At 49.0% G+C, this 14,186-nt stretch overlaps 1 pseudogene; it reads left to right on the top strand.

Moving 5' to 3' along the window:
- The first annotated feature begins 4,307 nt into the window (after positions 1–4,307).
- LOC149345286 (uncharacterized) lies at positions 4,308–5,762 on the top strand (annotated as a pseudogene).
- The last annotated feature ends 8,424 nt before the right edge of the window (positions 5,763–14,186 follow it).

Below are 14,186 nucleotides of genomic sequence, written 5' to 3'. Positions count from 1 at the left end.
AGTCCGGAAGGTGGTGAGCCATGCTGGCCTTGGTTTCTCGGTTCTCTGTGGGTTCCTGTTCAATGTCGACTTTCACTGCATGGGCAGCGTTCATCCTCGTCGCCACTGTTGCATATCCATAGCGTGCCCGCAGAACGCCGAACCAGGGAAGCAGCCGCACAGCCAGTACAACCAGAAAAATGAACGTTTATTCAAAAGTGTAGGACGTATTTATAAGCAGCCGAGTGGCCGGAAGATAGGAAGGAGCACGTGTACATAGCGATAGCTCGAAGCTATGAAGGATCGACAGATAAGGCGATAAAAGGTGCGCGCACATCGGAAACACACGTGAAGATGCCACAATGAGTTTGACGGAAGGGGGTGCTAAGGAAAAGTGTCGCCGTAAGTACCCAAGGACGCGATTGGCTGAGTTAGCTATATTAGGAACATTATTGTGCCAGGATAGATCACTGGAGATACGGACACCTAGGTACTTAATATTGTCGGTTTGAGTTATGGGACAACCGTAAAGGAGGTAGTTGGGAGGTGAGTAGTTACGTCGGCGGTGAAAAGAGACTAAAAAGGTTTTATTGACATTTAGTTTCATGAGCCAGGTATCGCACCACTCTTGCACTTTAAGGAGGTCGTTCTGTAGGACGGCAACATCTGATTGGTTATTTATGAAGAGAGAAGACTTTATTTCCACCATGTACAGTACACAGATGGAGGACGACGGAAAAAAGCCGTCAATAGGCGGCTTGACGAGTCCGTCGCCCCACTTAATGAGCAGCGTTTGGTCAACAGCAAGAGTGCATACAGTCAAACAAAAGAAAATGAAAACACTTGATCAGTGCAGAGCAGAAGTAAAACAGAGTGGTCCGAAAGATGAAATCCCTGGATAAGTAAAATCAGTTATTCATCCTCAGTAAACATAGATCGAAGCTTAGCAGTGGAGCAAATAAATAAATCAAAGTTAGTAGATACAAAATGGTTTAACAGTGAGGGTAAAGAATAACATAGGCGTTCCATGCCAGAGTTCAAACGGGGTGCAACGATTTTCCAATATTCTACATGTCTTGTAGCATAATATTGCTCATTTTTTTATAAATATGCCACAGTACCAAGGTTATGTATATTATGTCTTACTTCATATTTAAATCTAATACTCAAACGGTAGAGATATAGTTTATGAGCCGTGATAACACGCGCTCTATGAAAAAAACCTGCAGTTGTTGCATTATAACCAGCGTTGTACATATGACGTAGGTATCGCTTCTGCATGACATAAATTTTTTGTAGATTAGAGAATGTAGTTGTACCCAGACAATTGGCAATAGTTAACATGTGAATAAAAGAGTGAATTATAGACCAATAGTTTAAATTTTGTAGAAAGAATGTATCTGAGACGACAAATTATTCCTGTTATCCGAGCTAAATTCGTCACTAGTAAGTTCACATGAGTTTCCCTGGACATGTGAGCAGTAAATGTCGCACCAAGGCTTTTGAAATGGTCAACAATGTCAACAGGACGAGAGTTAAAAATAATGTCGGCATGAGGAAGGAGTGGCTTATTCTTTGCCCGAAAGATAACCGCTTTTGTTTTATTTGCATTAACCGTCATATAATTATAGGACGACCATTGTTCTAGTTGAACTATTGTGTGATTGCAACTAGAGATAAGTTGATCGATATTATTACCAGAGAAACATGCTGGTGTCGTCTGCGTATATGATAAATTTTGCATCCTGGTTATTATTAACAATGTCATTTATATAAAGGTTAAAGAGCAAAGGCCCCAATATGCTGCCTTGTGGGACACCACAAGCCAGTGGTAGGACTTGTGATTGAGAGTTATTAATTTGGACTACTTGTCGCCGGTGGGATAAATATGACCGTAGTAAATTTAACGCAAATCCACGTACACCGTAAATATCCAACTTATTCAATAAAACTTCATGATTGACCAAGTCAAAAGCCTTGGAGAAGTCAACAAATAAGCCAACCACAATTTTCTTGTTCTCAAATTGTGTTAAAATATATTCTTTTTGGTGAAGCAAGGCTAATTCAGTTGACATATTCTTCCGGAAACCAAATTGGTAAGGTGTTAGTAGATTGGAGGTTTCGATGAAATTCGAAACCCTGCAATGAATTATTTTCTCGAAAGCCTTTGAAAAAATCGGCAATATAGATACAGGCCGATAATTACCCAATTCGTTTCGATTCCCCTTTTTAAAGAGCACTACTACTTTGGCAACCTGCAGCTTTACTGGGAATATAGACGTAGGTAAACACATATTAAAGATATTCGCAAGGACTGGTGCAATTACATCTGCGACGTATTTGCGACGTATGGAGCGGTAATTCACACAATCATCGGCAAACAGCCGTATGTTAGGTGACATGTTATTTGGCAGGTCATTAATATAAATTAGGAAAAGAAGGGGGCCTAAAACAGTACCTTGAGGAACACCTGACCGGACATGGGAAAGAGCGGATGAATGGAAGTTCGCGACAACAAACTGGAGACGATTGGTTATAAAACTGATGATCCAGGTGAACAAACAAGGATCTAAATTAAGGCATGACAGTTTGAGTAGCAGGTGACGATGCGATACTTTGTCGAAGGCTTTCTCGAAATCTAAAAAAAATGCGTCAGTGGGTGTATTAAGGTCAAGGTTGTTGCGAATATCATGAAGGAAAAGAGCAAGCTGTGATTCACAAGAGTGACCTTGACGGAAGCCATGCTGATTGGGGTGGAAAAAGTTCACCGATGAAAGGAAAGATGTAACCTGAGAATAAATAATATGTTCCATGATTTTTGAACAAACACTTGTTATAGATATCGGTCTGTAGTTGGTGGGGCATGAACGGTTACCTTTTTTGAAGACAGGAACGACCTTCCCAATCCTCCAGTCGGCAGGAATGGTGCCACTAGTTAGCGATTGCTCAAATATGAGTGACAAAACAAAACTACTGACTTGTTTAGTATTTTTAAGCAATTCGGCAATAATGCCATCTGTTCCCACGGTGGATGAATTTTTTGGTTTGTCAATTACATTAGAGATGCCGAACGGGTCGAAGGTTATGGGATACATTTGAGGATGAGCATAATTCGGGGGTGAAGGGAGGTGCGCAAGTGCCTCATTGGTGAAGACAGCGCTAAATGCATCATTTAGTATACCAGCTGCTTCGTGTTCAGGAACATTGCAGCCGTCGTTATGGAACAAAGAAATACTGGTTGAAACTGAAGGATTGATTGTTTTCCAGAACTGTTTTGGGTCGTTACGAAGCATAGAGGGCAGAGTGTTGTTGAAAAAGTTGTGTTTGGCGGTATATAAAGATTTTTTGTACTCGCTGGTGGCCGGAAAATACTTATCCCATGCAGCGTCGTTGTTATAATGCTTTTCAATGCGAAAGAGCCTTTTTTTCTTGTTATTCAACCGGTGTAGTACTGAATTGAACGATGGCGACTGCGCACGCTGTGTTATTGTGATAGTGGGGATATACTTTGCGATTAGACGAAGCATTTCGGTTTTAAAAAGTTGCCAGTTAGTATCAACAGGACGCTCTTGATAACTGGCCGCGAAGGTGTCACAAAAAGATGCCAACTCTGTATTCATACCAGCATAATCACCTTTACCAGAGAGAGTCAGTTTTTTCTTGTTTTTTTGCTTCTGAGTGAACTGCAGTGGAAAGAGCCACAGATTACAGCGTGATCGCTCGCGGACGGGCGAAAGATAAGCGAAGAAAAAATATCGGCGTGGGTTGTTAAAATGCGGTCCAGGGTATTAGAGGAGTGGTCTGTAATGCGAGTAGGTTCTGTGACCAGCTGTGATAGACCGAAAGTCAGGCACGTGTTCATTAATTCACATTCATTGTTGCACTTTGACAAGGTGGAAGCGGGGTTAGTCCAGTTTATCGAGGGATAATTGAAGTCACCAAAAAGAACGACGGGGGTGTTATGATACGTGGTTGTTATAGCTTGCAATGATTCGTAAAATAAAGTTAAGAAAGAGTCATCGTTAGTTGGGGGTCGATAGCAAACACCAATTAGGAAACGCGGAAAGGTAGCATTGCAAGATATCCAGATTATTTCTAAAAGGGTCGAGATATCAACGAGCGTGCAGCGCAGCGATCGGTTAGCGGCGATTAGAACACCGTCACCGCGCGCATTGCCGGGTCTATCTTTGCGAAAGATATCAAAGTGAGGGAGTGAAGGCAATATTTCGAGATCAGTTATTGATTGATTTAGCCAAGTTTCTGTAAGTAGTACTAAGTCACGCGAAGAAGAAATGAGGTTGCAAATTTCATCACGTTTCGGTGGGCTCTGCGGCTGTGCCACTGCACGGGCCGCTAATCCGCTTACCTTCGCTATGCAGGTCCTTGCTCAAGTCGTCACTTTTGCTCTCCTGCCGATATTGACGATCGGGACACCCGGCTACGCAGCTGACAACCGGACACCACATCAACAAGATGAACTGTGTAACTTGCAACTGGTCACCATCAACGTTACGGAACCCCTGGCAGCGCCACCTCTCGTATGCCGGACCAACGAGGCTGCATCGGCGTCACCATCGTCACCGACAGCATCATACACGTCATCTATAAAAGAGCGACACCCACCTTCGGCACACTGTGGGCTCTTGTGATACATTCCAGCGGCTAAAAATACAGGGACGAAGGTAGACGAGACAGGACGAACGCCGGCGTTCGTCCGGCGTTCGTCCTGTCTCGTCTACCTTCGTCCCTGTATTTTTAGCCGCTGGAATGTATCACAATAGTACTACCAACCAACTAGCCCAACTTTCTACACTGTGGGCTCTGCGGCTGTGCCACTGCACGGGCCGCTAATCCGCTTACCTTTGCTATGCAGGTGGTTGATTCCCTTTTCGCTACGAAAACTAGCAACTATTGCCTGGTACAGCTGCCGAGCCCGCAGTGTTGCCTTGAACTTGCTGTTGAATGTGTAAATGTCGTTCGCGCTCTACTATTACTGTCGGGCGACGTTGAAACGAATCCGGGACCACTTATCATAATATCTTCATGATATTATGACTGAATTACAAAAGCTGTCTTCCGGACAGTTACAACTTATCACTGAAGTGCAGGGCCTTAAAAGTCAACTGGTAGCAACTGATAAATCAATATCTGCCCTAAGCAAACGGATTGCTGACTTCGAAACCCAATGCGAGTGCCTTACCACCCTTCGAGCCGAAGTGCAAACACTTCAAGCAAACGCTGATACAACGACAGAGCAGCTTTTTGATTTGAACACGCGTCTGGACGATCTCGAGAATCGCTCGAGAAGAGACAACCTGGTATTCTACGGCCTTCCGGACCCAAATGAAAAAGAGTCTTATGAGCAATCAGAAAAAACAATCCTTCAACACTGCCTTGACACCCTCAACCTAGTGATAGAACCTAAAGAAATAGAGCGCGCACACCGCCTCGGCCGCCACAGCAATGACCGCAAAAGGCCAATAATAGTGAAGCTGTCATCATTCAAAACAAAAAAGATCATACTCTCGAAAGGCACTAAGCTTAAAAACACTGGTTTCAGCAGTGGCGAAGATTTTTCTCTACCCGTTCGAAACGCACGAAAACACCTTGTGGCCTTTGCTAGGACCAAGTCTGCACCATTTTCCCTCCGTTACAAAACGCTGCACATGGGGCCGAAACGGTATATCTTTGACCAAGCTACGCAGACAGTCAAAGAAATCCCATAGGAATCTTTTCGCCGTCGGAAAGCGCGCAAGCAGCCGCCGACTAACTGTCGAGTTAATCTTTCCTTTTCTATAATCTACACTAATGCACGCAGTTTCCTTCCAAAGCGCGAGGCCTTGTCTAATCTCCTTTTATCTTCTGGCAGTAACATATTAATCCTAACTGAAACGTGGCTATCAAGCGACGTCAGTGATAATGAAGTTTTAGATGACTTACCGAATTTTACCGTTTATCGTAAAGATCGTCAGGGCAAACGCGGAGGAGGTGTTCTTATTGCTATTAACAACCAAATTTCGTGTTCCCTTGTTAACATAACTTCAGATCTAGAAATATTATGGATAAAATGCAGCGCTTCACCGGAAACCGTTCTGCTTGGCGTGTGCTACAGGGCCCCTAACACCAACCCGTTATTCGCTCCTAAACTAAACGATTCTCTAGACCAAATTACAAAGAAATACCCCACTGCACAAGTTGTTCTCTTTGGAGACTTTAACTTCCCGAGTATAGATTGGCAAAATGTAGGCCCACTAACAGCAGGTAACTCTGAAGCTAGAGATTTTGTAAATGTTTGTTTAAATTTTAACTTGAGGCAAATGGTGCTCGAACCGACTCGCGTTACGCACGAATCTTCAAACATCCTAGATTTAATACTCACCAACGACCCTGAAAGCTTATCATCAATTACATACCTGCGCGAAGTCAGTGATCATAAGGTTATTCATGCCACGTTCAAGTTTTCCCCCACCTCCCGCCAAACGTTCGCGAAAACCATCCGCTTATACGATAAAGGAAACTACGAAGCAATCAATAGCGCACTAGAAGCTTTTCTGCCTTGTTTTCAATCAGTATTCCATCACCGTACTCTCATTGATAACTGGTCAGTCTTCAATACAAGATAAACGAACTATCACACAAATTCATTCCCTCTATCAGCTTTCGTGCAAACCGCCAAAAACCGTGGTTCTCACACGATCTTAAGAGATTAGAAAGGAAAAAAAACGACTTTAAAATACTGCGAAATGGAATCCAACGATGCATGGGAACGCTACTATACAGCTGAAGAAACATATTGATACATGCATTCGAAGACGAGACAGAAGTAGTGCATGCGCTAGAAGAGGAAGAAGTTAGTTGGCTCTCTCGCGCGCGCTCGAACCACTGGGTGACCGCCGCAGGTTTTTCGTCTCTGCGCGGGTGTTCTTTTTGGCGTTGCACGCTACAGTTTGGTGGAGCAGTGCTGGGTACGCTTCCCGACCTGCAAACTCCGTACAGCGTCACTACGGACCTCACACCGGTTCACCAGCGACCCAGCCGCCGTCTCCGCGGAGAGTCGCCTGAATTTGGGCCCCTTCCCCCGCCAACAAGGACGACGCAGCCTCGACCGCCGAGTCCAACTGACATGGCCACTGACACCAGGACCCAGCCGCCGATCCAGCCTCTACCGTCGAGTCCAACTGCCATGGCCGCTGACACCAGGCCCCTGGCGCCGATCCTTTGCCACCCACCGCGAACACCGCCATCTTTTCACGGTGACGTGTTCGAAGACGCTGAGGACTGGCTGGAGACGTTCGAGCGGGTCGCACGCTACAACGGCTGGTGCGACGAGCGCAAGCTGAATAACGTCTACTTTGCCCTGGAAGAGTCTGCTCGGACGTGGTTTGAAAACCACGAGGCTACACTTCCCACCTGGGAGACGTTTTGCCGGAGTCTCCTGGCTACGTTCCCCAACGCTGACCGCCGGGAGAAGGCTGAAGCTGCGCTGCACTCCCGAAATCAGCGCACGAACGAAAGCGTGCGCATGTACACCGAAGACATGGCCCGTCTTTTCAAGCGCGCCGACCCCAACATGACAGAGGAGAAGAAGCTGCGCCATCTCATGCGTGGGGTTAAGCAGGAGCTGTTCGCTGGCCTCGTGCGCAGCCCACCCCGCACGGTGGCGGAATTTCTAACCGAGGCGACCACGATGGAGACGACGCTGCAACAACGGGCCCGCCAGTACAACCGGGACATCAACTGCATGGTGCCCGAAGGCTTTTCGTCGTGTCTCGGCGGCAGTGCAGACACCTTGCGTGAACTAATTCGCTCCGTTGTCCGGGAGGAACTGCAACGGATCCATCTGCCTCAGGTTGCACCTGCGCCGCTGGCAGCGCTGTCCGAAGTTGGTCAGGGACGAGGTGCGACAGGCTGCGCAGGCACCTCCTGTCCCCGAAGCGCCATCCCGGTTCGATGACCGACCCACGTACGCATCTGTTGTACGTCGCACGACAGGCTACGGTCCCATTGCCCCAACGCCTGGCGTGAGCAACATCGGCACATGTCACGCAAGCGTGCCTGGCTACGGTGTGACCCCGTCGACCTCCGTGAGTAACATCGCCACGTATTCTGCAACCGCATCTGCTACAGCTGGGCCACGCCCTCGCAAGTCGGATTTGTGGCGTACACCGGACCGCAGGCCTCTCTGCTACCACTGTGGGGAGCCTGGTCACCTCTACCGCGCCTGTCCGTACCGCCAAGTGGGCCTTCGCGGTTTCCATCCCGACGCACCCTGCCCTCAGAACGGCGAACGACCGCATGAGATTGCACAGCATCTCTGGGCACGCCAGAACCCTGCCTACTCTGGAAGGCGCGAGTCCCGTTCCCCTTCGCCTCTCCGTTATCGCTCTTCCAGCCCTGGCCGCCAGAGTAGCTCTGCTGGCCGTCGCTCGCCGAGTCCGCGTCGGGAAAACTAACACCAGCGACCTCTGGAGGCAAGGCCGCTGACGTCGGGACGTGTCAAGATCCTCCATCGCGGAACCCTCGAGCCGACGATACCCGGACAGAGATAGGCAGCGACAGTATCAGATACGCTGCATCCGATTTGCGTGTGACAATTGATGGCACTGACATTACCGCGCTGCTCGATACCGGTGCTGATTACTCTGTTATGAGCCGTGCCTTCGCTGGAGAACTTAAGAAGGTTCTGACACCGTAGACGGGGACCCCCATTCGCACCGCTGGTGGCCACCTAATTTCCCCTGTGGGCAAGTGCACGGCTAGAGTTGGGATTAGTGGTTTTACGTACGTTGGTGAATTTGTCGTACTCCCCGAGTGTTCCAGAGACTTGATTCTGGGGATCGACTTCCTGCAGTCGAACGGCGCTGTGATTGACTTTCAGGAGGCACGTGTAACGTTCTCGACCAAACAGGCCGTGGCGCGCTTTGATTCCCGCGATCCCTGCAGCAACGCTCTGCGCATTGTCGAGAACGACGTCACGGTGCCGCCGCGGTGCAGTGTTCTGGTGCTCGTGCGGAACGACCTCTTTCATGACTACGAGGGCCTAGCGGACAGCCATAGTCCACTGCTGCTTAAGCGGGGACTTGCCGTTGCAAGAGGTCTCGTCCAACTACGTGACGGCCGCACCCACGTCCTCCTGACTAACTTTGCCAACGAATATCAGCACCTGGCCAAAGGCATGGCTATTGCCTTCCTCCACGACGTTGCTGAGGTTCCAGGTTTGTGCACCGTGGGAGGACCCTCTCCGGAGTATGCTGGCCCACATCACGTTCTTCAGTCAGTCAGAATAAATCCTGCCTTGCCGTCGGTTCAGAGGGATCTTCTGTCGGCCCTCTTGGCAGAATTTGCGGACTGTTTCGCTACGTGCTCGAAGGTCGGCCGAACTCCACTCGCCAAGCATCGTATCATCACTGACGAGACTACGCGACCCGTCTGCCAGCGCCCATATCGTGTTTCCCCGGTGGAGAGAGAAGCCATTCAGAATCAGGTTGCCGAGATGCTTGCAGACGATGTCATTCAGCCGTCCACCAGTCCGTGGGCATCGCCTGTGGTTCTTGTCAAAAAGAAGGACAATACTCTGCGTTTCTGCGTGGACTACAGGAAACTTAACAGCGTGACCAAAAAGGACGTTTACCCGCTGCCCAGGATAGATGACGCGCTCGACCGATTGCGGAACGCCAGATACTTCTCGTCATTGGATCATAAAAGCGGGTACTGGCAAATCGAAGTGGACGAGAGAGACCGGGAGAAGACGGCTTTCGTGACGCCTGACGGCCTCTATGAGTTTAAAGTGCTCCCATTTGGTCTGTGCTCAGCACCGGCCACTTTCCAACGCATGATGGACACTGTCCTCTCCGGCTTGAAATGACAGTCCTGCCTGGTGTACCTGGACGATGTCGTTATATTTTCGCCCACCTTTGACCAACACTTGGAGCGGTTGCGCATTGTGCTACAAGCGCTCAAATCCGCGCAACTCACCATCAAAGCCGAGAAATGCCATTTTGGCTTTGAGGAACTTCGCTTTCTTGGTCACGTTGTCAGCGCACAAGGTGTTCGCCCGGACCCTGACAAGAGGATTCTGGTGTGGGCTAGTTGGTTCATTCTTAATAAACAGATTCACAACAGCGCTACGGAACGAGGACAGAAGGAACACGAAAAACGCAGGACGGGCGCTGAGGACCAGCGCCCGTCCTGTGTTTTTCGTGTTCCTTCTGTCCTCGTTCCGTAGCGCTGTTGTGAATCTGTTTATTACCCTGACAAGACCGCTGCCGTCTCAGGTTTTCCACGCCCAACTGACAAGAAGGCCGTTCGCCGGTTTTTAGGCCTGTGCTCCTATTATAGGCGCTTTATTCAAGATTTCTAGAAAATCGCGGAACCGCTGAACGCACTGACCCGTGACGACACGCCCTTCCTGTGGGGGACCGACGAAGAGGCTGCATTTGTCGAGCTTCGCAGCCGTCTGCAAAGCACTCCGATACTCGGCCATTTCGACGAGCATGCTGCCACGGACATCCACACTGACGCCAGCAATGTTGGCCTTGGTGCAGTACTGATCCAGTGGCAAGACGGTGCAGAACGGGTCATCAGTTATGCTAGTCGGACACTTACGCGCTCCGAGACCAATTATTCTACGACGGAGAAAGAATGTCTTGCAGTGATATGGGCCATCTGCAAGTTCCGACCGTACCTCTACGGACGACCCTTCCGCGTGGTAAGCGACCACCACTCCTTATGCTGGCTGGCGAGCCTCAAAGACCCCTCAGGACGCTTGGCTAGATGGAGCTTACGCTTGCAAGAATACGACTTGACAGTAGTTTAGAAGTCTGGCCGCAAGCATCAGGATGCGGATTGTCTGTCGCGCGCGCCTATCCCAATCAATACCGAAGAAACCACCGATGATTTTCCTTTCCTGGGCTCTGTTAGTACCACCCAAATGGCGCAGCTTCAGAGGGCGGACACGGAGTTGGCGCCGCTCATCGATTACCTCGAAGGCAGTGAAGCTCCCATTCCGCGTGTTTTTCTTCGAGGGCTTCACACCTTCACTTTACGGTCTGGTGTTCTCTACAAGCGCAACTTTGCCAACAGCGAAGAAGTGTTCCTACTTGCCGTACCATCACAGCTGCGGTCTGAGATCTTGAGTGCCTGTCATGATGCACCATCCGCCGGCCACCTTGGTGTCAGCCGTACACTCGCGCGGATTAGACAAAAGTATTATTGGCCCAGGTTACTCCCATCGGTGCGGGCCTACGTCAAAACATGCCGTGAATGCCAACGTCGGAAGACTCCTCCATTGAAACCGGCCGGATTTCTTCACCCCGTCGATCCACCGAAGACCCCTTTCCATCAAGTGGGCATGGACCTCCTTGGCCCATTTCCGAAGTCTTCGTCTGGAAAGCGTTGGATAGTCGTTGCGACTGACTACCTCACACGGTACGCTGAGACCACGTCTCTTGCCAAAGGCACTGCTGCTGAAGTGGCGCAGTTCTTCGTCCACAACATTGTCTTGCGTCATCGAGCACCCGCCGTTGTTGTTACTGACCGGGGAACTGCTTTCACGGCCCGCTTAACCCAGTCCGTGATGACTCTGACACACACGAGCCACCGACGTGCTACGGCGTATCACCCGCAGACAAACGGGTTGGTAGAGCGACTCAACCGCACACTAGCCGACATGCTATCAATGTACGTTGACGTCGAGCATCGAACTTGGGACGCCATTCTGCCGTACGTAACGTTTGCGTACAACACCGCCCTGCAGGAAACAACCCGACTGACCCCCTTTCAGCTTGTCTTCGGTCGCCAGGTGACCACTCCGTTGGATGCTATGTTGCCCGTCGACCCTTACTGCGACTCTGACGCTGACATCGACGTAGATACCTTCGTTCAGCGTGCTGAGGAAGCGCGTCAACTGGCCCGCCTGCGCATCCACCGTCAACAGGAGGCTGCCGCCACTAAGTACAACTGTGGACGCCGTTTCGTCAGTTATGCTCCCGGCCACCTTGTGTGGATTTGGATACCTGTTCGTTGCCGCGGGCTCTCTGAAAAGCTGCTGCGCCGATACTTCGGCCCTTACGAAGTAGTGCGCCGCATCAGTGATGTGACTTATGCAGTTGCTCCCGCCCCGACAGCTTGTTCATCGCGCCGGTAGCACCGAACTGAAGTCGTACACGTTGTTCGCATGAAGCCTTACCACGACCGGCTACCTGACTGAACTGCGGTCCACTGCAGCTGTGTTCTACTCTTTCGCTGACTTTTCTCTCCTAGCCGCATCGTGTCGATGCTGCAGAAGAGGGGGGCAGTGATACATGCATTCGAAGACGAGACAGAAGTAGTGCATGCGCTAGAAGAGGAAGAAGTTAGTTGGCTCTCTCGCGCGCACTCGAACCACTGGGTGACCGCCGCAGGTTTTTCGTCTCTGCGCGGGTGTTCTTTTTGGCGTTGCACGCTACAATATTATGCTGCAGTTCGATCCGCCAAACGTGCCTTTTTTCAAAAAGATCTGCCAAAAATCCTAACCAATAACCCCAAGAGATTTTGGGAAATAATAAACCCCCAAGCAACATGCAACACACCCATTACAAACGCTGCGGGTGAGGAAGCCACTGATGATGAAGGTGCTGAAATATTTAACCGTGCTTTTGCGGCCGTCTTCACCGACGAAACAAACTCATCACTACCCACTCCGCCTACTGTAACACTACCAACAATGCCACCCCTTGACATCACAGTGCAAGGCATAACTAACCATATTGAAAGAATAAAACTTTCATCAGCTGCTGGAGTGGACGAAATCAACTCCAAAATACTTAAAAACACCAAACACATTTCAGCTATATACCTTTCATTATTGTATTCGCAATCGCTTTCAGCAGGAATGCTACCGGATGACTGGAAGGTTGGGAGGGTCATTCCGGTCCACAAATCAGGTCTAAAGGACTCTCCACTGAATTAGCGCCCCATCTCCTTAACCAGTGTGCCTTGCAAAATCATGGAACATGTCATCTATTCCCATGTCATAAACTTCCTCGATTCTAACAACTTTTTTCATCCAGCTCAGCACGGGTTTCGTAGGGGACTCTCCTGCGAGACCCAATTGGCAATCTTTACTTTCGATCTGCATGCTAATCTCGACCGTAACCTACAGACCGATGCATTATTTTTAGATTTCGCGAAGGCTTTTGACAACGTACCACACCACCGCCTATTACTTAAACTATCCTTTTTAAATTTGCACCCTAATATTCTAGTCTGGATTAAAGAATTCCTAGCTAACCGTTCTCAGTTTGTTTCTATTAACAATCACAACTCAAGCCCTCTCCCTATAACATCCGGCGTTCCGCAGGGATCTGTGCTCGGCCCGCTTTTATTCTTAATATATATTAACGATCTGGTGCCACAAGTATCGTGTAACATCCGCATATTCGCCGACGACTGTGTAATTTATCGTACCGTTACTAACATTTCTGATCAAGTGGCTCTTCAAAATGACCTCAACCGCGTCCATGAATGGTGTGACCTCTGGCTAATGACACTAAACGCTAAAAAATGCAAACTCGTCTCATTTCACCGTCAAGGCAACCCCCTTATTTCCCCCTATACAGCTGCCAAATCATCTATAGAAAGCGTCCAATCGTTCAAGTACCTCGGTGTAACACTCTGTAGCGATCTTTCTTGGCGAACACACATTACCACAATCATATCATCTGCTAAGAGATCTCTAGGATTCCTAAAACGTCATCTTCGTCATGCACCGCAACACGTGAAACTTCTAGCTTACAAAACCATTATTAGACCTAAACTCGAGTACGCCAGTCCCATCTGGAATCCACACCAAATATACCTAACAAATGCCATCGAATCTGTTCAAAACCGCGCCATTCGCTTCGTTCATTCTGCATATTCATATACAATCAGCGTTTCATCTTTAAAGAATAATTCCGGTCTCGAAAGCCTTGAAACTCGCCGTCGCGTCGCCTGCATGTGTTTGCTCCACAAATTTTTCCATACCACTCTGAATCAAACACCTTACATTTCTCATCCGACCCGCATATCTCACCGCACTGCACACCCGTTTCAGATCGCCCGGCCTCTATCGCACACTGCAACTTTTTCATGTTCCTTTTTTCCCCGCACCATTGTTGACTGGAATGCCCTCCGCGCCGATGTTGCCGCCATCACGTGCCCATCTTCATTCTTATCCGCTGTAACCA

This window comes from Amblyomma mixtum, chromosome 5 (genome assembly GCF_055824585.1).
Source record: "Amblyomma mixtum isolate Tamu chromosome 5, ASM5582458v1, whole genome shotgun sequence".
In the NCBI taxonomy this organism is placed as follows: Eukaryota; Metazoa; Arthropoda; class Arachnida; order Ixodida; family Ixodidae; genus Amblyomma; species Amblyomma mixtum.
The sequence above is the reverse complement of the archived record's forward strand: the minus strand, read 5'-3'. Positions and strand labels throughout refer to the sequence as shown.